Raw genomic sequence first — 24,969 nt, 5'->3', positions numbered from 1 at the left:
CTACTACTACTACTACTACTACTACTACTACTACTACTACTACTACTACTACTACTTCTTCCTCTTCTTCTAATACTGTTGCTACTATTACTAGTACTGCTGCTGCTGTTACCGGAAGTGATGAAAAGGGTCCTGGGGGTCTGGAGAGTGGCAGACTGCCCTCCACACCTACATTAATAATAACAACAACAACAACAATAATAATAACGAAAGCCTGAAATTTGGATGCATTTTTGTTTGTTTATTTATTTATTTATCTTTTTCGGTCAACAACAAAAGCTACCTTTGATTTTTAAGCTCTTCTTTTTAATTTTGTTCATTTTTTTCTTTCTTTCTTTCTTTAACTTCTTTTTTCTTTTGTGTTTTTTAGCATGATTTTATTTTTTGCTTCTTTTTACCTTCTGTGTGCAAACCCAAGTAAACAAATTGAATAAATATCATGGCTTCTGACTGCAGCAACAACAACAATAACCACCACCACCATCACCACCACCCACCTAATACAAGAGTTATCCAGTATTCTCAATATTTCACCACTAGTCTATCCACCTCATTAATACAACATTTAACCAGTATTCTCAATCTTTCACCACTATTTTGTCCACCTCACTAATACAAGAGTTCACCAGTATTCTCAATATTTCACCACTATTCTGTCCACCACCCTAATACAAGAGTTAATCAGTATTTGAAGGATGACCTTTGACCTACAGGGACCTTAGTAGGCCTTTTTATACATATATATTACTCTAGCACTGGCTTGTATAAATGAATAAATAAATAAATAAATCTGTCCTTCTCACTTGATGGTTGAAAAGAATGGATTACTATTGCCTGGATAGTAGTAAAGAATAGTACTGATAGTTAGAGGTGATATAATAGCCCACAATAATATTAAGAGTTAGTACAAGCCTTTAATAGTACCCAATAGTACAAAAAATAATACAAAATTATTATGAGTTAGGACACACATTAGGACAGTAATCAGTGTGTCATTTTACCTGATACTATATGTTAATAGATTCTGTTTCACACAATCTCTGTTAAATCAATACCTGGAAGTCCTGTACACACACACACACACACACACACACACACACACACACACACACACACACACACACACACACACACACACACACACACACACACACACACACACACACATACCAGGGGAGGAACAGTGCAAGTGTGAGGCCAACGCGCTGGGCCGCCAACCTGTCGGCCTGGGTGACGCGTGAAGGGCGGCGTGGTGTTGGTGGTGGTGTCTTGGCCCTGTGGTGTCCCTAGCCTTCATGTCATTGTGATTGGTGAAATAGATGACCTCCATTACTTTTTCATCTTCCTGAGGTCACTTGCTGGTACCTCTGTGTCACCACGCTTAGGTCAGCTTTTTTTTTTTTTTTTTTTTTTTTCAATTTTATGTAGGAGTGACACTGGCCAAGGGCAACAAAAATCCAATAAGAAAATATGCCCACTGAAATGCCAGTGCCATAAAAGTGTCAAAGCAGTGGTCAAAAATTGATGAATAAGTGTCTTGAAACCTCCCTCTTGAAGGAATTCAAGTCATAGGAAGGTGGAAATACAGAAGCAGGCAGGGAGTTCCAGAGTTTACCCTGCCTCCCCTGTTCTTGCATTACTGGGCTGCTGGACAGGTGGCACAGCCTCATGTGTGCCCTGTCTGTCCAGCACCCTGGCTATCCTTGTGGATGGGCTGGGCACACACTGAGACACAGCACACAGCAAGGGTGTAAACTGCACCTCACTGCTTTAAATATGAGTGTACAGGTTGAGAGGCAAGGCAGCACAGCACAGCACAGCACAGCATGGCAGCTCCTTAACAACACAGCCAGTCTCTGTGTGATGTTCATTGTGTCTTGAGCATTGTATCCTTGACAAACGTGGCGTACTGAGCACATCTTCACATTGTTCTTGCCTTAATGTGAAGTATTAATGTATTACACCTCACAAGTGTAGCCACGTGGCCCCTGTGTGTTCCCGTACCTGGTGATCTCAGGAACAGTTTCAGATTTCGTCACAAATATTAATAACTGCAGCAATACTTGGTGCACCCTTCACACATGACCGGGGCTGATTAGTGGGTGAGTCTGCGCCTGAACCAGCCCATCACCCAGCAGGTTGAGGCCACAAGCAGCCCAGCCCAGCATCAATAAGACCAACACCAGGGCTTACTCACCCCTAGACACAACAGCAAGACTAGTCAGAACTGAGCCGTAACACCTGTGTCTCTCTTCACCTCCACAATTATTAACATTCTTTCATTTATTGATATATTTACTGGTACATTACTTACATTACTGGTACATGAAAATTACTAATGTTGCTTTTATTCCGACAGGCTACCACCACCATGACCACCATGACCACCACCACCACCATGACCACCGCCACCACCACCACCACCACCACCACCACCACCACCACCACCACCACCACCACAGCACTCAGCGTGGCACAGAAGGAACAGAGCCAGGCGGAAAACAAGGACTAAGATCCACTGCCACTTCCAAATAAGGTAATACATGAATTTTCTCTCCTCCTCCTCCTTCTCCTCCTCCTCCTTCTCCTCCTCCTCCTCCTCCTCCTCCTCCTCCTCCTCCTCCTCCTCCTCCTCCTCCTCCTCTCCTCCTCCTCCTCCTTCTCCTCCTTCTCCTCCTCCTCCTCCTCCTCCTCCTCCTCCTCCTCCTCCTCCTCCTCCTCCTCTTCCAGCTGGGTTTTTTTTATTGTTTTACTGCTTCAATCTGTGGTTTCCTGCTTCAAAAATACAAAATATACTGTTGAAATTTTCTTATCAGTTCATGTCCTCCTCCTCCTCCTCCTCCTCCTCCTCCTCCTCCTCCTCCTCCTCCTCCTCCTCCTCCTCCTCCTCCTCCTCCTCCTCCTCCTCCCCCAATTTAAGAGGGTTAGCAGGAAATTGCCCCCTGATAATTGAATATTCAACTGAATCTCACTTCCTGTCTCAGAAATGATGTGAAAAATGGTTTTGGAAAATGTTTTGGAAGAAAATGTGTCTTGTCTTTGTTTTATGGAAAGACTGAGTTGTTGTTGTTGTTGTTGTTGTTGTTGTTGTTGTTGTTGTTGTTGTTGTTGCTGCTGCTGCTGCTGTTGCTGTTGTTGTTGTTTATCTTGCTTATTCCTCTTCCTCCTCCTCCTCCTCCTCTTCCTCCTCCTCCTCCTCCTCCTTTTCTTACAAGTTTATTATCATCGTTTATATTTCTCTCTCTCTCTCTCTCTCTCTCTCTCTCTCTCTCTCTCTCTCTCTCTCTCTCTCTCTCTCTCTCTCTCTCTCTCTCTCTCTCTCTCTCTCTCTCTCTCTCTCTCTCTCTCCCTTGTTCCCTTTTCTAACAAAATAAACTGATGGATAGATAAACTGATAGATATTTGGTACCATATTTTGAAACACTTCTGTGCTGTACTTCCTCTGTTTTCAAAAAGGCTCTAGATGAAGCTGTACATGTTTTTAAGTGTGTTTTTCATGATTCTAGTGACAGATTAACAAGACTTGTACATTATTAACAGGAGAAGCACTCTTGAAAACTGGCTAATCATCTCCTTGACCTTGAAAAACAGTCTTGATAAATGAGCAAAGCATTTTTAAGTGTTTTTAAAATTGTGGTAACAGATTAACAAGACTTCTACATTATGAACAGGAGAAACACTCTTGAGAACACAGCTAATTATCCCTCTGTGACTCTGGAAAAGTCTAGATGGGAGAGAAGGAACAAGAAAGCAGAGCATTACAGAATAGGCCCTTACAAGACAAGAACTTAATCTAAATCACAAAGTAGGAAAAGACATTGAAAACCTCACCTTTAGGAACCACCTCATGAAGGAAGACGATGAAGAAGGGTGTGACAAGGTTGTTGATCCCCTGCACGTAACCTGAGGCAGGGTGACGGATGGCCCAGATGTACAGAATGTGCTCAAACATTTCTTGTACGATTGTTTGTTGGAACAACGGAATCAGGGGAGACATGCGTGGGATGTCAATGTGAATCTGTGGAGAGACGTGGGTTTGGTGAGACTAGGTTAAGTTTGGTTAGGTTAAGTTAAGTTTGGTTAGGTTAGGTTAGGTTAAGTTTGGTTAGGTTAGGTTAAGTTAGGTTTGGTTAGGTTAGGTTAGGTTAAGTTAAGTTTGGTTAGGTTAGGTTAAGTTAGGTTAAATTCGATTAGGTTAGGTTAAGTTAAGTTCGGTTAAGTTAAGTTTGGTTTGGTTAGGTTGGGTTAGGTTAAGTTTGGTTTGGTTAGGTTGGGTTAGGTTAAGTTTGGTTAGGTTAAGTTAGGTTTGGTTAGGTTAGGTTAAGTTTGGTTTGGTTTGGTTAGGTTTGGTTTGCTAAGGTTATGTTAGGTTAGGTTAGATGAGAGCAGTAGAGAGGAGAATACTTGCTTTTGTGGTCTCTATATTACAAGGATAGAGATCTTAGTCAGTATATAAAAGAATGACTGAAAAGATACACCAGGTGACAAATATTCCTATGACAGGAGAATGAAGCTTTTAAACTGATATACACACACATAGAAAATAAAGAAAAAGAGAGAGAAAAAAAATTGAAAGAAAAAAAAACAGGAAAGGAAGATTATCAACACACACACACACACACACACACACACACACACACACACACACACACACACACACACACACACACACACACACACACACCTGTCTAAAGGTATCTTGGTGGATATCCTCGTGCCTCGTGCCATAGTACTGGTCCACAAAACTCCATTATTCCTCTCGTTTCCTTCGCAGCGTGTCCTCTCGTCTCTCTGAGTTTGCTGGGAGGATGCCCTGAGAGAGAGAGAGAGAGAAATTAATGTGTTTTTTTTTTTTTATTTTATATTACTAAAAATTAACAGACAAACAAAAACATTCATAACTTCACTAGTACTACCTAACACACACACATACATACACACATACATACATACATTTAATTACCTCCAAGCCACAGCACGGACTTGTGAGGGAATGCCAGACCAAGACAGTTTCCGCAGCTCCGGCAGGGAAGTGTTGGCTGCGTTGATCACCTCCAGGAACTTCTCTGTCCTTACCATGTCGCGCTCACTGTCTGCGGGGAGAGAGAGAATGTGAGAGAGAGAGAGAGAGAGAGAGAGAGAGAGAGAGAGAGAGAGAGAGAGAGAGAGAGAGAGGGTTAGATAGAGAAGGAGAGAAAGCATTATGACATCACAATAATTAAAAAAAACATTTAAAACATAGATGGATAAATCATTACTACTACTACTACTTCTACTACTACTACTACTACTACTACTACTACTACTACTACTACTACTACTACTACTACTACTACTACTACTATTATTTCTACTACTACTAGCATCAGTAATACTAATAATAATTTCTTTTGTATTGCAGAGGTGAACCAGGCCAACACAAGACAGATGGGATGCAAGAACACTGTTGACACATCAATACTTCATACAAGGCAATAAAGCGGTATGTATCATCATGCTTTAGTGTATGAGAGCATTGTATAAGCCACAACACATACATACACTGCCATGTACACCCTCTGTACATCATATGAGGCAACACAGCTATGTATTATCATGCTTCAATGTATAAGGCCAATGGGAGAGGGAGGACTACTACTACTACTACTATTACTATAACCAGCAAGAGAGAGAGAGAGGTGGTGGACAGACTAAATATAACAGGCCAATGGGAGAGGGAGGACTACTACTACTACTACTACTACTACTACTACTACTACTACTACTACTACTACTACTACTACTACTACTACTACTACTACTACTACTTCTTCCTCTTCTTCTAATACTGTTGCTACTATTACTAGTACTGCTGCTGCTGTTACCGGAAGTGATGAAAAGGGTCCTGGGGGTCTGGAGAGTGGCAGACTGCCCTCCACACCTACATTAATAATAACAACAACAACAACAATAATAATAACGAAAGCCTGAAATTTGGATGCATTTTTGTTTGTTTATTTATTTATTTATCTTTTTCGGTCAACAACAAAAGCTACCTTTGATTTTTAAGCTCTTCTTTTTAATTTTGTTCATTTTTTTCTTTCTTTCTTTCTTTAACTTCTTTTTTCTTTTGTGTTTTTTAGCATGATTTTATTTTTTTGCTTCTTTTTACCTTCTGTGTGCAAACCCAAGTAAACAAATTGAATAAATATCATGGCTTCTGACTGCAGCAACAACAACAATAACCACCACCACCATCACCACCACCCACCTAATACAAGAGTTATCCAGTATTCTCAATATTTCACCACTAGTCTATCCACCTCATTAATACAACATTTAACCAGTATTCTCAATCTTTCACCACTATTTTGTCCACCTCACTAATACAAGAGTTCACCAGTATTCTCAATATTTCACCACTATTCTGTCCACCACCCTAATACAAGAGTTAATCAGTATTTGAAGGATGACCTTTGACCTACAGGGACCTTAGTAGGCCTTTTTATACATATATATTACTCTAGCACTGGCTTGTATAAATGAATAAATAAATAAATAAATCTGTCCTTCTCACTTGATGGTTGAAAAGAATGGATTACTATTGCCTGGATAGTAGTAAAGAATAGTACTGATAGTTAGAGGTGATATAATAGCCCACAATAATATTAAGAGTTAGTACAAGCCTTTAATAGTACCCAATAGTACAAAAAATAATACAAAATTATTATGAGTTAGGACACACATTAGGACAGTAATCAGTGTGTCATTTTACCTGATACTATATGTTAATAGATTCTGTTTCACACAATCTCTGTTAAATCAATACCTGGAAGTCCTGTACACACACACACACACACACACACACACACACACACACACACACACACACACACACACACACACACACACACACACACACACACACACACACATACCAGGGGAGGAACAGTGCAAGTGTGAGGCCAACGCGCTGGGCCGCCAACCTGTCGGCCTGGGTGACGCGTGAAGGGCGGCGTGGTGTTGGTGGTGGTGTCTTGGCCCTGTGGTGTCCCTAGCCTTCATGTCATTGTGATTGGTGAAATAGATGACCTCCATTACTTTTTCATCTTCCTGAGGTCACTTGCTGGTACCTCTGTGTCACCACGCTTAGGTCAGCTTTTTTTTTTTTTTTTTTTTTCAATTTTATGTAGGAGTGACACTGGCCAAGGGCAACAAAAATCCAATAAGAAAATATGCCCACTGAAATGCCAGTGCCATAAAAGTGTCAAAGCAGTGGTCAAAAATTGATGAATAAGTGTCTTGAAACCTCCCTCTTGAAGGAATTCAAGTCATAGGAAGGTGGAAATACAGAAGCAGGCAGGGAGTTCCAGAGTTTACCCTGCCTCCCCTGTTCTTGCATTACTGGGCTGCTGGACAGGTGGCACAGCCTCATGTGTGCCCTGTCTGTCCAGCACCCTGGCTATCCTTGTGGATGGGCTGGGCACACACTGAGACACAGCACACAGCAAGGGTGTAAACTGCACCTCACTGCTTTAAATATGAGTGTACAGGTTGAGAGGCAAGGCAGCACAGCACAGCACAGCACAGCATGGCAGCTCCTTAACAACACAGCCAGTCTCTGTGTGATGTTCATTGTGTCTTGAGCATTGTATCCTTGACAAACGTGGCGTACTGAGCACATCTTCACATTGTTCTTGCCTTAATGTGAAGTATTAATGTATTACACCTCACAAGTGTAGCCACGTGGCCCCTGTGTGTTCCCGTACCTGGTGATCTCAGGAACAGTTTCAGATTTCATCACAAATATTAATAACTGCAGCAATACTTGGTGCACCCTTCACACATGACCGGGGCTGATTAGTGGGTGAGTCAGCGCCTGAACCAGCCCATCACCCAGCAGGTTGAGGCCACAAGCAGCCCAGCCCAGCATCAATAAGACCAACACCAGGGCTTACTCACCCCTAGACACAACAGCAAGACTAGTCAGAACTGAGCCGTAACACCTGTGTCTCTCTTCACCTCCACAATTATTAACATTCTTTCATTTATTGATATATTTACTGGTACATTACTTACATTACTGGTACATGAAAATTACTAATGTTGCTTTTATTCCGACAGGCTACCACCACCATGACCACCATGACCACCACCACCACCATGACCACCGCCACCACCACCACCACCACCACCACCACCACCACCACCACCACCACCACCACCACCACCACCACCACCACAGCACTCAGCGTGGCACAGAAGGAACAGAGCCAGGCGGAAAACAAGGACTAAGATCCACTGCCACTTCCAAATAAGGTAATACATGAATTTTCTCTCCTCCTCCTCCTTCTCCTCCTCCTCCTTCTCCTCCTCCTCCTCCTCCTCCTCCTCCTCCTCCTCCTCCTCCTCCTCCTCCTCCTCCTCCTCCTCCTCCTTCTCCTCCTCCTCCTCCTCCTCCTCCTCCTCCTCCTCCTCCTCCTCCTCCTCCTCCTCCTCTTCCAGCTGGGTTTTTTTTATTGTTTTACTGCTTCAATCTGTGGTTTCCTGCTTCAAAAATACAAAATATACTGTTGAAATTTTCTTATCAGTTCATGTCCTCCTCCTCCTCCTCCTCCTCCTCCTCCTCCTCCTCCTCCTCCTCCTCCTCCTCCTCCTCCTCCTCCTCCTCCTCCTCCCCCAATTTAAGAGGGTTAGCAGGAAATTGCCCCCTGATAATTGAATATTCAACTGAATCTCACTTCCTGTCTCAGAAATGATGTGAAAAATGGTTTTGGAAAATGTTTTGGAAGAAAATGTGTCTTGTCTTTGTTTTATGGAAAGACTGAGTTGTTGTTGTTGTTGTTGTTGTTGTTGTTGTTGTTGTTGTTGTTGTTGTTGCTGCTGCTGCTGCTGTTGCTGTTGTTGTTGTTTATCTTGCTTATTCCTCTTCCTCCTCCTCCTCCTCCTCTTCCTCCTCCTCCTCCTCCTCCTTTTCTTACAAGTTTATTATCATCGTTTATATTTCTCTCTCTCTCTCTCTCTCTCTCTCTCTCTCTCTCTCTCTCTCTCTCTCTCTCTCTCTCTCTCTCTCTCTCTCTCTCTCTCTCTCTCTCTCTCTCTCTCTCTCTCTCTCTCCCTTGTTCCCTTTTCTAACAAAATAAACTGATGGATAGATAAACTGATAGATATTTGGTACCATATTTTGAAACACTTCTGTGCTGTACTTCCTCTGTTTTCAAAAAGGCTCTAGATGAAGCTGTACATGTTTTTAAGTGTGTTTTTCATGATTCTAGTGACAGATTAACAAGACTTGTACATTATTAACAGGAGAAGCACTCTTGAAAACTGGCTAATCATCTCCTTGACCTTGAAAAACAGTCTTGATAAATGAGCAAAGCATTTTTAAGTGTTTTTAAAATTGTGGTAACAGATTAACAAGACTTCTACATTATGAACAGGAGAAACACTCTTGAGAACACAGCTAATTATCCCTCTGTGACTCTGGAAAAGTCTAGATGGCAGAGAAGGAACAAGAAAGCAGAGCATTACAGAATAGGCCCTTACAAGACAAGAACTTAATCTAAATCACAAAGTAGGAAAAGACATTGAAAACCTCACCTTTAGGAACCACCTCATGAAGGAAGACGATGAAGAAGGGTGTGACAAGGTTGTTGATCCCCTGCACGTAACCTGAGGCAGGGTGACGGATGGCCCAGATGTACAGAATGTGCTCAAACATTTCTTGTACGATTGTTTGTTGGAACAACGGAATCAGGGGAGACATGCGTGGGATGTCAATGTGAATCTGTGGAGAGACGTGGGTTTGGTGAGACTAGGTTAAGTTTGGTTAGGTTAAGTTAAGTTTGGTTAGGTTAGGTTAGGTTAAGTTTGGTTAGGTTAGGTTAAGTTAGGTTTGGTTAGGTTAGGTTAGGTTAAGTTAAGTTTGGTTAGGTTAGGTTAAGTTAGGTTAAATTCGATTAGGTTAGGTTAAGTTAAGTTCGGTTAAGTTAAGTTTGGTTTGGTTAGGTTGGGTTAGGTTAAGTTTGGTTTGGTTAGGTTGGGTTAGGTTAAGTTTGGTTAGGTTAAGTTAGGTTTGGTTAGGTTAGGTTAAGTTTGGTTTGGTTTGGTTAGGTTTGGTTTGCTAAGGTTATGTTAGGTTAGGTTAGATGAGAGCAGTAGAGAGGAGAATACTTGCTTTTGTGGTCTCTATATTACAAGGATAGAGATCTTAGTCAGTATATAAAAGAATGACTGAAAAGATACACCAGGTGACAAATATTCCTATGACAGGAGAATGAAGCTTTTAAACTGATATACACACACATAGAAAATAAAGAAAAAGAGAGAGAAAAAAATATTGAAAGAAAAAAAAAACAGGAAAGGAAGATTATCAACACACACACACACACACACACACACACACACACACACACACACACACACACACACACACACACACACACACACACACACCTGTCTAAAGGTATCTTGGTGGATATCCTCGTGCCTCGTGCCATAGTACTGGTCCACAAAACTCCATTATTCCTCTCGTTTCCTTCGCAGCGTGTCCTCTCGTCTCTCTGAGTTTGCTGGGAGGATGCCCTGAGAGAGAGAGAGAGAGAAATTAATGTGTTTTTTTTTTTTTATTTTATATTACTAAAAATTAACAGACAAACAAAAACATTCATAACTTCACTAGTACTACCTAACACACACACATACATACACACATACATACATACATTTAATTACCTCCAAGCCACAGCACGGACTTGTGAGGGAATGCCAGACCAAGACAGTTTCCGCAGCTCCGGCAGGGAAGTGTTGGCTGCGTTGATCACCTCCAGGAACTTCTCTGTCCTTACCATGTCGCGCTCACTGTCTGCGGGGAGAGAGAGAATGTGAGAGAGAGAGAGAGAGAGAGAGAGAGAGAGAGAGAGAGAGAGAGAGAGAGAGAGAGAGAGAGGGTTAGATAGAGAAGGAGAGAAAGCATTATGACATCACAATAATTAAAAAAAACATTTAAAACATAGATGGATAAATCATTACTACTACTACTACTTCTACTACTACTACTACTACTACTACTACTACTACTACTACTACTACTACTACTACTACTACTACTACTACTACTACTACTATTATTTCTACTACTACTAGCATCAGTAATACTAATAATAATTTCTTTTGTATTGCAGAGGTGAACCAGGCCAACACAAGACAGATGGGATGCAAGAACACTGTTGACACATCAATACTTCATACAAGGCAATAAAGCGGTATGTATCATCATGCTTTAGTGTATGAGAGCATTGTATAAGCCACAACACATACATACACTGCCATGTACACCCTCTGTACATCATATGAGGCAACACAGCTATGTATTATCATGCTTCAATGTATAAGGCCAATGGGAGAGGGAGGACTACTACTACTACTACTATTACTATAACCAGCAAGAGAGAGAGAGAGGTGGTGGACAGACTAAATATAAACAGGCCAATGGGAGAGGGAGGACTACTACTACTACTACTACTACTACTACTACTACTACTACTACTACTACTACTACTACTACTACTACTACTACTACTACTACTACTTCTTCCTCTTCTTCTAATACTGTTGCTACTATTACTAGTACTGCTGCTGCTGTTACCGGAAGTGATGAAAAGGGTCCTGGGGGTTCTGGAGAGTGGCCAGACTGCCCTCCACACCTACATTAATAATAACAACAACAACAACAACAATAATAATAACGAAAGCCTGAAATTTGGATGCATTTTTGTTTGTTTATTTATTTTATTTATCTTTTTCGGTCAACAACAAAAGCTACCTTTGATTTTTAAGCTCTTCTTTTTAATTTTGTTCATTTTTTTCTTTCTTTCTTTCTTTAACTTCTTTTTTCTTTTGTGTTTTTTAGCATGATTTTATTTTTTGCTTCTTTTTACCTTCTGTGTGCAAACCCAAGTAAACAAATTGAATAAATATCATGGCTTCTGACTGCAGCAACAACAACAATAACCACCACCACCATCACCACCACCCACCTAATACAAGAGTTATCCAGTATTCTCAATATTTCACCACTAGTCTATCCACCTCATTAATACAACATTTAACCAGTATTCTCAATCTTTCACCACTATTTTGTCCACCTCACTAATACAAGAGTTCACCAGTATTCTCAATATTTCACCACTATTCTGTCCACCACCCTAATACAAGAGTTAATCAGTATTTGAAGGATGACCTTTGACCTACAGGGACCTTAGTAGGCCTTTTTATACATATATATTACTCTAGCACTGGCTTGTATAAATGAATAAATAAATAAATAAATCTGTCTCTTCTCACTTGATGGTTGAAAAGAATGGATTACTATTGCCTGGATAGTAGTAAAGAATAGTACTGATAGTTAGAGGTGATATAATAGCCCACAATAATATTAAGAGTTAGTACAAGCCTTTAATAGTACCCAATAGTACAAAAAATAATACAAAATTATTATGAGTTAGGACACACATTAGGACAGTAATCAGTGTGTCATTTTACCTGATACTATATGTTAATAGATTCTGTTTCACACAATCTCTGTTAAATCAATACCTGGAAGTCCTGTACACACACACACACACACACACACACACACACACACACACACACACACACACACACACACACACACACACACACACACACACACACACACACACATACCAGGGGAGGAACAGTGCAAGTGTGAGGCCAACGCGCTGGGCCGCCAACCTGTCGGCCTGGGTGACGCGTGAAGGGCGGCGTGGTGTTGGTGGTGGTGTCTTGGCCCTGTGGTGTCCCTAGCCTTCATGTCATTGTGATTGGTGAAATAGATGACCTCCATTACTTTTTCATCTTCCTGAGGTCACTTGCTGGTACCTCTGTGTCACCACGCTTAGGTCAGCTTTTTTTTTTTTTTTTTTCAATTTTATGTAGGAGTGACACTGGCCAAGGGCAACAAAAATCCAATAAGAAAATATGCCCACTGAAATGCCAGTGCCATAAAAGTGTCAAAGCAGTGGTCAAAAATTGATGAATAAGTGTCTTGAAACCTCCCTCTTGAAGGAATTCAAGTCATAGGAAGGTGGAAATACAGAAGCAGGCAGGGAGTTCCAGAGTTTACCCTGCCTCCCCTGTTCTTGCATTACTGGGCTGCTGGACAGGTGGCACAGCCTCATGTGTGCCCTGTCTGTCCAGCACCCTGGCTATCCTTGTGGATGGGCTGGGCACACACTGAGACACAGCACACAGCAAGGGTGTAAACTGCACCTCACTGCTTTAAATATGAGTGTACAGGTTGAGAGGCAAGGCAGCACAGCACAGCACAGCACAGCACAGCATGGCAGCTCCTTAACAACACAGCCAGTCTCTGTGTGATGTTCATTGTGTCTTGAGCATTGTATCCTTGACAAACGTGGCGTACTGAGCACATCTTCACATTGTTCTTGCCTTAATGTGAAGTATTAATGTATTACACCTCACAAGTGTAGCCACGTGGCCCCTGTGTGTTCCCGTACCTGGTGATCTCAGGAACAGTTTCAGATTTCATCACAAATATTAATAACTGCAGCAATACTTGGTGCACCCTTCACACATGACCGGGGCTGATTAGTGGGTGAGTCTGCGCCTGAACCAGCCCATCACCCAGCAGGTTGAGGCCACAAGCAGCCCAGCCCAGCATCAATAAGACCAACACCAGGGCTTACTCACCCCTAGACACAACAGCAAGACTAGTCAGAACTGAGCCGTAACACCTGTGTCTCTCTTCACCTCCACAATTATTAACATTCTTTCATTTATTGATATATTTACTGGTACATTACTTACATTACTGGTACATGAAAATTACTAATGTTGCTTTTATTCCGACAGGCTACCACCACCATGACCACCATGACCACCACCACCACCATGACCACCGCCACCACCACCACCACCACCACCACCACCACCACCACCACCACCACCACCACAGCACTCAGCGTGGCACAGAAGGAACAGAGCCAGGCGGAAAACAAGGACTAAGATCCACTGCCACTTCCAAATAAGGTAATACATGAATTTTCTCTCCTCCTCCTCCTTCTCCTCCTCCTCCTTCTCCTCCTCCTCCTCCTCCTCCTCCTCCTCCTCCTCCTCCTCCTCCTCCTCCTCCTCCTCCTCCTCCTCCTCCTCCTCCTCCTCCTCCTCCTTCTCCTCCTCCTCCTCCTCCTCCTCCTCCTCCTCCTCCTCCTCCTCCTCCTCCTCCTCTTCCAGCTGGGTTTTTTTTATTGTTTTACTGCTTCAATCTGTGGTTTCCTGCTTCAAAAATACAAAATATACTGTTGAAATTTTCTTATCAGTTCATGTCCTCCTCCTCCTCCTCCTCCTCCTCCTCCTCCTCCTCCTCCTCCTCCTCCTCCTCCTCCTCCTCCTCCTCCTCCTCCTCCTCCTCCTCCTCCTCCTCCTCCCCCAATTTAAGAGGGTTAGCAGGAAATTGCCCCCTGATAATTGAATATTCAACTGAATCTCACTTCCTGTCTCAGAAATGATGTGAAAAATGGTTTTGGAAAATGTTTTGGAAGAAAATGTGTCTTGTCTTTGTTTTATGGAAAGACTGAGTTGTTGTTGTTGTTGTTGTTGTTGTTGTTGTTGTTGTTGTTGTTGTTGCTGCTGCTGCTGCTGTTGCTGTTGTTGTTGTTTATCTTGCTTATTCCTCTTCCTCCTCCTCCTCCTCCTCTTCCTCCTCCTCCTCCTCCTCCTTTTCTTACAAGTTTATTATCATCGTTTATATTTCTCTCTCTCTCTCTCTCTCTCTCTCTCTCTCTCTCTCTCTCTCTCTCTCTCTCTCTCTCTCTCTCTCTCTCTCTCTCTCTCTCTCTCTCTCTCTCTCTCTCTCTCTCTCTCTCTCTCTCTCTCTCTCTCTCTCTCTCTCTCTCTCTCTCTCTCCCTTGTTCCCTTTTCTAACAAAATAAACTGATGGATAGATAAACTGATAGATATTTGGTACCATATTTTGAAACACTTCTGTGCTGTACTTCCTCTGTTTTCAAAAAGGCTCTAGATGAAGCTGTACATGTTTTTAAGTGTGTTTTTCATGATTCTAGTGACAGATTAACAAGACTTGTACATTATTAACAGGAGAAGCACTCTTGAAAACTGGCTAATCATCTCCTTGACCTTGAAAAACAGTCTTGATAAATGAGCAAAGCATTTTTAAGTGTTTTTAAAATTGTGGTAACAGATTAACAAGACTTCTACATTATGAACAGGAGAAACACTCTTGAGAACACAGCTAATTATCCCTCTGTGACTCTGGAAAAGTCTAGATGGCAGAGAAGGAACAAGAAAGCAGAGCATTACAGAATAGGCCCTTACAAGACAAGAACTTAATCTAAATCACAAAGTAGGAAAAGACATTGAAAACCTCACCTTTAGGAACCACCTCATGAAGGAAGACGATGAAGAAGGGTGTGACAAGGTTGTTGATCCCCTGCACGTAACCTGAGGCAGGGTGACGGATGGCCCAGATGTACAGAATGTGCTCAAACATTTCTTGTACGATTGTTTGTTGGAACAACGGAATCAGGGGAGACATGCGTGGGATGTCAATGTGAATCTGTGGAGAGACGTGGGTTTGGTGAGACTAGGTTAAGTTTGGTTAGGTTAAGTTAAGTTTGGTTAGGTTAGGTTAGGTTAAGTTTGGTTAGGTTAGGTTAAGTTAGGTTTGGTTAGGTTAGGTTAGGTTAAGTTAAGTTTGGTTAGGTTAGGTTAAGTTAGGTTAAATTCGATTAGGTTAGGTTAAGTTAAGTTCGGTTAAGTTAAGTTTGGTTTGGTTAGGTTGGGTTAGGTTAAGTTTGGTTTGGTTAGGTTGGGTTAGGTTAAGTTTGGTTAGGTTAAGTTAGGTTTGGTTAGGTTAGGTTAAGTTTGGTTTGGTTTGGTTAGGTTTGGTTTGCTAAGGTTATGTTAGGTTAGGTTAGATGAGAGCAGTAGAGAGGAGAATACTTGCTTTTGTGGTCTCTATATTACAAGGATAGAGATCTTAGTCAGTATATAAAAGAATGACTGAAAAGATACACCAGGTGACAAATATTCCTATGACAGGAGAATGAAGCTTTTAAACTGATATACACACACATAGAAAATAAAGAAAAAGAGAGAGAAAAAAATATTGAAAGAAAAAAAAACAGGAAAGGAAGATTATCAACACACACACACACACACACACACACACACACACACACACACACACACACACACACACACACACACACACACCTGTCTAAAGGTATCTTGGTGGATATCCTCGTGCCTCGTGCCATAGTACTGGTCCACAAAACTCCATTATTCCTCTCGTTTCCTTCGCAGCGTGTCCTCTCGTCTCTCTGAGTTTGCTGGGAGGATGCCCTGAGAGAGAGAGAGAGAGAAATTAATGTGTTTTTTTTTTTATTTTATATTACTAAAAATTAACAGACAAACAAAAACATTCATAACTTCACTAGTACTACCTAACACACACACATACATACACACATACATACATACATTTAATTACCTCCAAGCCACAGCACGGACTTGTGAGGGAATGCCAGACCAAGACAGTTTCCGCAGCTCCGGCAGGGAAGTGTTGGCTGCGTTGATCACCTCCAGGAACTTCTCTGTCCTTACCATGTCGCGCTCACTGTCTGCGGGGAGAGAGAGAATGTGAGAGAGAGAGAGAGAGAGAGAGAGAGAGAGAGAGAGAGAGAGAGAGAGAGAGAGAGAGAGAGAGAGAGAGAGAGAGGGTTAGATAGAGAAGGAGAGAAAGCATTATGACATCACAATAATTAAAAAAAACATTTAAAACATAGATGGATAAATCATTACTACTACTACTACTTCTACTACTACTACTACTACTACTACTACTACTACTACTACTACTACTACTACTACTACTACTACTACTACTATTATTTCTACTACTACTAGCATCAGTAATACTAATAATAATTTCTTTTGTATTGCAGAGGTGAACCAGGCCAACACAAGACAGATGGGATGCAAGAACACTGTTGACACATCAATACTTCATACAAGGCAATAAAGCGGTATGTATCATCATGCTTTAGTGTATGAGAGCATTGTATAAGCCACAACACATACATACACTGCCATGTACACCCTCTGTACATCATATGAGGCAACACAGCTATGTATTATCATGCTTCAATGTATAAGGCCAATGGGAGAGGGAGGACTACTACTACTACTACTATTACTATAACCAGCAAGAGAGAGAGAGAGGTGGTGGACAGACTAAATATAACAGGCCAATGGGAGAGGGAGGACTACTACTACTACTACTACTACTACTACTACTACTACTACTACTACTACTACTACTACTACTACTACTACTACTACTACTACTTCTTCCTCTTCTTCTAATACTGTTGCTACTATTACTAGTACTGCTGCTGCTGTTACCGGAAGTGATGAAAAGGGTCCTGGGGGTCTGGAGAGTGGCAGACTGCCCTCCACACCTACATTAATAATAACAACAACAACAACAACAATAATAATAACGAAAGCCTGAAATTTGGATGCATTTTTGTTTGTTTATTTATTTATTTATCTTTTTCGGTCAACAACAAAAGCTACCTTTGATTTTTAAGCTCTTCTTTTTAATTTTGTTCATTTTTTTCTTTCTTTCTTTCTTTAACTTCTTTTTTCTTTTGTGTTTTTTAGCATGATTTTATTTTTTGCTTCTTTTTACCTTCTGTGTGCAAACCCAAGTAAACAAATTGAATAAATATCATGGCTTCTGACTGCAGCAACAACAACAATAACCACCACCACCATCACCACCACCCACCTAATACAAGAGTTATCCAGTATTCTCAATATTTCACCACTAGTCTATCCACCTCATTAATACAACATTTAACCAGTATTCTCAATCTTTCACCACTATTTTGTCCACCTCACTAATACAAGAGTTCACCAGTATTCTCAATATTTCACCACTATTCTGTCCACCACCCTAATACAAGAGTTAATCAGTATTTGAAGGATGACCTTTGACCTACAGGGACCTTAGTAGGCCTTTTTATACATATATATTACTCTAGCACTGGCTTGTATAAATGAATAAATAAATAAATAAATCTGTCTCTCTCACTTGATGGTTGAAAAGAATGGATTACTATTGCCTGGATAGTAGTAAAGAATAGTACTGATAGTTAGAGGTGATATAATAGCCCACAATAATATTAAGAGTTAGTACAAGCCTTTAATAGTACCCAATAGTACAAAAAATAATACAAAATTATTATGAGTTAGGACACACATTAGGACAGTAATCAGTGTGTCATTTTACCCTGATACTATATGTTAATAGATTCTGTTTCACACAATCTCTGTTAAATCAATACCTGGAAGTCCTGTACACACACACACACACACACACACACACACACACACACACACACACACACACACACACACACACACACACACACACACACACACACACACACACACACACACATACCAGGGGAGGAACAGTGCAAGTGTGAGGCCAACGCGCTGGGCCGCCAACCTGTCGGCCTGGGTGACGCGTGAAGGGCGGCGTGGTGTTGGTGGTGGTGTCTTGGCCCTGTGGTGTCCCTAGCCTTCATGTCATTGTGATTGGTGAAATAGATGACCTCCATTACTTTTTCATCTTCCTGAGGTCACTTGCTGGTACCTCTGTGTCACCACGCTTAGGTCAGCTTTTTTTTTTTTTTTTTTTCAATTTTATGTAGGAGTGACACTGGCCAAGGGCAACAAAAATCCAATAAGAAAATATGCCCACTGAAATGCCAGTGCCATAAAAGTGTCAAAGCAGTGGTCAAAAATTGATGAATAAGTGTCTTGAAACCTCCCTCTTGAAGGAATTCAAGTCATAGGAAGGTGGAAATACAGAAGCAGGCAGGGAGTTCCAGAGTTTACCCTGCCTCCCCTGTTCTTGCATTACTGGGCTGCTGGACAGGTGGCACAGCCTCATGTGTGCCCTGTCTGTCCAGCACCCTGGCTATCCTTGTGGATGGGCTGGGCACACACTGAGACACAGCACACAGCAAGGGTGTAAACTGCACCTCACTGCTTTAAATATGAGTGTACAGGTTGAGAGGCAAGGCAGCACAGCACAGCACAGCACAGCACAGCATGGCAGCTCCTTAACAACACAGCCAGTCTCTGTGTGATGTTCATTGTGTCTTGAGCATTGTATCCTTGACAAACGTGGCGTACTGAGCACATCTTCACATTGTTCTTGCCTTAATGTGAAGTATTAATGTATTACACCTCACAAGTGTAGCCACGTGGCCCCTGTGTGTTCCCGTACCTGGTGATCTCAGGAACAGTTTCAGATTTCATCACAAATATTAATAACTGCAGCAATACTTGGTGCACCCTTCACACATGACCGGGGCTGATTAGTGGGTGAGTCTGCGCCTGAACCAGCCCATCACCCAGCAGGTTGAGGCCACAAGCAGCCCAGCCCAGCATCAATAAGACCAACACCAGGGCTTACTCACCCCTAGACACAACAGCAAGACTAGTCAGAACTGAGCCGTAACACCTGTGTCTCTCTTCACCTCCACAATTATTAACATTCTTTCATTTATTGATATATTTACTGGTACATTACTTACATTACTGGTACATGAAAATTACTAATGTTGCTTTTATTCCGACAGGCTACCACCACCATGACCACCATGACCACCACCACCACCATGACCACCGCCACCACCACCACCACCACCACCACCACCACCACCACCACCACCACCACCACCACCACCACCACCACCACCACCACCACCACAGCACTCAGCGTGGCACAGAAGGAACAGAGCCAGGCGGAAAACAAGGACTAAGATCCACTGCCACTTCCAAATAAGGTAATACATGAATTTTCTCTCCTCCTCCTCCTTCTCCTCCTCCTCCTTCTCCTCCTCCTCCTCCTCCTCCTCCTCCTCCTCCTCCTCCTCCTCCTCCTCCTCCTCCTCCTCCTCCTCCTCCTCCTCCTCCTCCTCCTCCTCCTCCTCCTCCTCCTCCTCCTCCTCCTCCTCCTCCTCTTCCAGCTGGGTTTTTTTTATTGTTTTACTGCTTCAATCTGTGGTTTCCTGCTTCAAAAATACAAAATATACTGTTGAAATTTTCTTATCAGTTCATGTCCTCCTCCTCCTCCTCCTCCTCCTCCTCCTCCTCCTCCTCCTCCTCCTCCTCCTCCTCCTCCTCCTCCTCCTCCTCCTCCTCCTCCTCCCCCAATTTAAGAGGGTTAGCAGGAAATTGCCCCCTGATAATTGAATATTCAACTGAATCTCACTTCCTGTCTCAGAAATGATGTGAAAAATGGTTTTGGAAAATGTTTTGGAAGAAAATGTGTCTTGTCTTTGTTTTATGGAAAGACTGAGTTGTTGTTGTTGTTGTTGTTGTTGTTGTTGTTGTTGTTGTTGTTGTTGTTGTTGTTGTTGTTGTTGTTGTTGTTGTTGCTGCTGCTGCTGCTGTTGCTGTTGTTGTTGTTTATCTTGCTTATTCCTCTTCCTCCTCCTCCTCCTCCTCTTCCTCCTCCTCCTCCTCCTCCTTTTCTTACAAGTTTATTATCATCGTTTATATTTCTCTCTCTCTCTCTCTCTCTCTCTCTCTCTCTCTCTCTCTCTCTCTCTCTCTCTCTCTCTCTCTCTCTCTCTCTCTCTCTCTCTCTCTCTCTCTCTCTCTCTCTCTCTCCCTTGTTCCCTTTTCTAACAAAATAAACTGATGGATAGATAAACTGATAGATATTTGGTACCATATTTTGAAACACTTCTGTGCTGTACTTCCTCTGTTTTCAAAAAGGCTCTAGATGAAGCTGTACATGTTTTTAAGTGTGTTTTTCATGATTCTAGTGACAGATTAACAAGACTTGTACATTATTAACAGGAGAAGCACTCTTGAAAACTGGCTAATCATCTCCTTGACCTTGAAAAACAGTCTTGATAAATGAGCAAAGCATTTTTAAGTGTTTTTAAAATTGTGGTAACAGATTAACAAGACTTCTACATTATGAACAGGAGAAACACTCTTGAGAACACAGCTAATTATCCCTCTGTGACTCTGGAAAAGTCTAGATGGCAGAGAAGGAACAAGAAAGCAGAGCATTACAGAATAGGCCCTTACAAGACAAGAACTTAATCTAAATCACAAAGTAGGAAAAGACATTGAAAACCTCACCTTTAGGAACCACCTCATGAAGGAAGACGATGAAGAAGGGTGTGACAAGGTCGTTGATCCCCTGCACGTAACCTGAGGCAGGGTGACGGATGGCCCAGATGTACAGAATGTGCTCAAACATTTCTTGTACGATTGTTTGTTGGAACAACGGAATCAGGGGAGACATGCGTGGGATGTCAATGTGAATCTGTGGAGAGACGTGGGTTTGGTGAGACTAGGTTAAGTTTGGTTAGGTTAAGTTAAGTTTGGTTAGGTTAGGTTAGGTTAAGTTTGGTTAGGTTAGGTTAAGTTAGGTTTGGTTAGGTTAGGTTAGGTTAAGTTAAGTTTGGTTAGGTTAGGTTAAGTTAGGTTAAATTCGATTAGGTTAGGTTAAGTTAAGTTCGGTTAAGTTAAGTTTGGTTTGGTTAGGTTGGGTTAGGTTAAGTTTGGTTTGGTTAGGTTGGGTTAGGTTAAGTTTGGTTAGGTTAAGTTAGGTTTGGTTAGGTTAAGTTTGGTTTGGTTTGGTTAGGTTTGGTTTGCTAAGGTTATGTTAGGTTAGGTTAGATGAGAGCAGTAGAGAGGAGAATACTTGCTTTTGTGGTCTCTATATTACAAGGATAGAGATCTTAGTCAGTATATAAAAGAATGACTGAAAAGATACACCAGGTGACAAATATTCCTATGACAGGAGAATGAAGCTTTTAAACTGATATACACACACATAGAAAATAAAGAAAAAGAGAGAGAAAAAAATATTGAAAGAAAAAAACAGGAAAGGAAGATTATCAACACACACACACACACACACACACACACACACACACACACACACACCTGTCTAAAGGTATCTTGGTGGATATCCTCGTGCCTCGTGCCATAGTACTGGTCCACAAAACTCCATTATTCCTCTCGTTTCCTTCGCAGCGTGTCCTCTCGTCTCTCTGAGTTTGCTGGGAGGATGCCCTGAGAGAGAGAGAGAGAGAAATTAATGTGTTTTTTTTTATTTTATATTACTAAAAATTAACAGACAAACAAAAACATTCATAACTTCACTAGTACTACCTAACACACACACATACATACACACATACATACATACATTTAATTACCTCCAAGCCACAGCACGGACTTGTGAGGGAATGCCAGACCAAGACAGTTTCCGCAGCTCCGGCAGGGAAGTGTTGGCTGCGTTGATCACCTCCAGGAACTTCTCTGTCCTTACCATGTCGCGCTCACTGTCTGCGGGGAGAGAGAGAATGTGAGAGAGAGAGAGAGAGAGAGAGAGAGAGAGAGAGAGAGAGAGAGAGAGAGAGAGAGAGAGAGAGGGTTAGATAGAGAAGGAGAGAAAGCATTATGACATCACAATAATTAAAAAAAACATTTAAAACATAGATGGATAAATCATTACTACTACTACTACTTCTACTACTACTACTACTACTACTACTACTACTACTACTACTACTACTACTACTACTACTACTACTATTATTTCTACTACTACTAGCATCAGTAATACTAATAATAATTTCTTTTGTATTGCAGAGGTGAACCAGGCCAACACAAGACAGATGGGATGCAAGAACACTGTTGACACATCAATACTTCATACAAGGCAATAAAGCGGTATGTATCATCATGCTTTAGTGTATGAGAGCATTGTATAAGCCACAACACATACATACACTGCCATGTACACCCTCTGTACATCATATGAGGCAACACAGCTATGTATTATCATGCTTCAATGTATAAGGCCAATGGGAGAGGGAGGACTACTACTACTACTACTATTACTATAACCAGCAAGAGAGAGAGAGAGGTGGTGGACAGACTAAATATAACAGGCCAATGGGAGAGGGAGGACTACTACTACTACTACTACTACTACTACTACTACTACTACTACTACTACTACTACTACTACTACTACTACTACTACTACTACTACTACTTCTTCCTCTTCTTCTAATACTGTTGCTACTATTACTAGTACTGCTGCTGCTGTTACCGGAAGTGATGAAAAGGGTCCTGGGGGTCTGGAGAGTGGCAGACTGCCCTCCACACCTACATTAATAATAACAACAACAACAACAACAATAATAATAACGAAAGCCTGAAATTTGGATGCATTTTTGTTTGTTTATTTATTTATTTATCTTTTTCGGTCAACAACAAAAGCTACCTTTGATTTTTAAGCTCTTCTTTTTAATTTTGTTCATTTTTTTCTTTCTTTCTTTCTTTAACTTCTTTTTTCTTTTGTGTTTTTTAGCATGATTTTATTTTTTTGCTTCTTTTTACCTTCTGTGTGCAAACCCAAGTAAACAAATTGAATAAATATCATGGCTTCTGACTGCAGCAACAACAACAATAACCACCACCACCATCACCACCACCCACCTAATACAAGAGTTATCCAGTATTCTCAATATTTCACCACTAGTCTATCCACCTCATTAATACAACATTTAACCAGTATTCTCAATCTTTCACCACTATTTTGTCCACCTCACTAATACAAGAGTTCACCAGTATTCTCAATATTTCACCACTATTCTGTCCACCACCCTAATACAAGAGTTAATCAGTATTTGAAGGATGACCTTTGACCTACAGGGACCTTAGTAGGCCTTTTTATACATATATATTATGTTACTCTAGCACTGGCTTGTATAAATGAATAAATAAATAAATAAATCTGTCTCTCTCACTTGATGGTTGAAAAGAATGGATTACTATTGCCTGGATAGTAGTAAAGAATAGTACTGATAGTTAGAGGTGATATAATAGCCCACAATAATATTAAGAGTTAGTACAAGCCTTTAATAGTACACAATAGTACAAAAAATAATACAAAATTATTATGAGTTAGGACACACATTAGGACAGTAATCAGTGTGTCATTTTACCTGATACTATATGTTAATAGATTCTGTTTCACACAATCTCTGTTAAATCAATACCTGGAAGTCCTGTACACACACACACACACACACACACACACACACACACACACACACACACACACACACACACACACACACACACACACACACACACACATACCAGGGGAGGAACAGTGCAAGTGTGAGGCCAACGCGCTGGGCCGCCAACCTGTCGGCCTGGGTGACGCGTGAAGGGCGGCGTGGTGTTGGTGGTGGTGTCTTGGCCCTGTGGTGTCCCTAGCCTTCATGTCATTGTGATTGGTGAAATAGATGACCTCCATTACTTTTTCATCTTCCTGAGGTCACTTGCTGGTACCTCTGTGTCACCACGCTTAGGTCAGCTTTTTTTTTTTTTTTTTTCAATTTTATGTAGGAGTGACACTGGCCAAGGGCAACAAAAATCCAATAAGAAAATATGCCCACTGAAATGCCAGTGCCATAAAAGTGTCAAAGCAGTGGTCAAAAATTGATGAATAAGTGTCTTGAAACCTCCCTCTTGAAGGAATTCAAGTCATAGGAAGGTGGAAATACAGAAGCAGGCAGGGAGTTCCAGAGTTTACCCTGCCTCCCCTGTTCTTGCATTACTGGGCTGCTGGACAGGTGGCACAGCCTCATGTGTGCCCTGTCTGTCCAGCACCCTGGCTATCCTTGTGGATGGGCTGGGCACACACTGAGACACAGCACACAGCAAGGGTGTAAACTGCACCTCACTGCTTTAAATATGAGTGTACAGGTTGAGAGGCAAGGCAGCACAGCACAGCACAGCACAGCACAGCATGGCAGCTCCTTAACAACACAGCCAGTCTCTGTGTGATGTTCATTG

General features: G+C 41.6%; 1 protein-coding gene across 1 annotated transcript in view; it reads left to right on the top strand.

Annotated features, from left to right (window-relative positions):
• Window positions 1–22,862, top strand: part of LOC135101682 (serine proteinase stubble-like) — a 58,270-nt gene extending 35,408 nt beyond the window's left edge. The window contains exons 13-20 of the mRNA XM_064006007.1: window positions 2,360–2,536; window positions 5,402–5,482; window positions 8,104–8,298; window positions 11,163–11,243; window positions 13,876–14,052; window positions 16,989–17,069; window positions 19,704–19,910; window positions 22,747–22,862. The gene's annotated coding sequence lies outside the window, so the exon portion shown is untranslated. The remainder of the gene's footprint in view (window positions 1–2,359; window positions 2,537–5,401; window positions 5,483–8,103; window positions 8,299–11,162; window positions 11,244–13,875; window positions 14,053–16,988; window positions 17,070–19,703; window positions 19,911–22,746) is intronic.
• Window positions 22,863–24,969: the final 2,107 nt, after the last annotated feature.

This window comes from Scylla paramamosain, chromosome 6 (genome assembly GCF_035594125.1).
Source record: "Scylla paramamosain isolate STU-SP2022 chromosome 6, ASM3559412v1, whole genome shotgun sequence".
NCBI classification, from domain to species: domain Eukaryota; kingdom Metazoa; phylum Arthropoda; class Malacostraca; order Decapoda; family Portunidae; genus Scylla; species Scylla paramamosain.
Note: the sequence above shows the minus strand (reverse complement) of the source record. Positions and strands in the feature narration are given on the sequence as shown.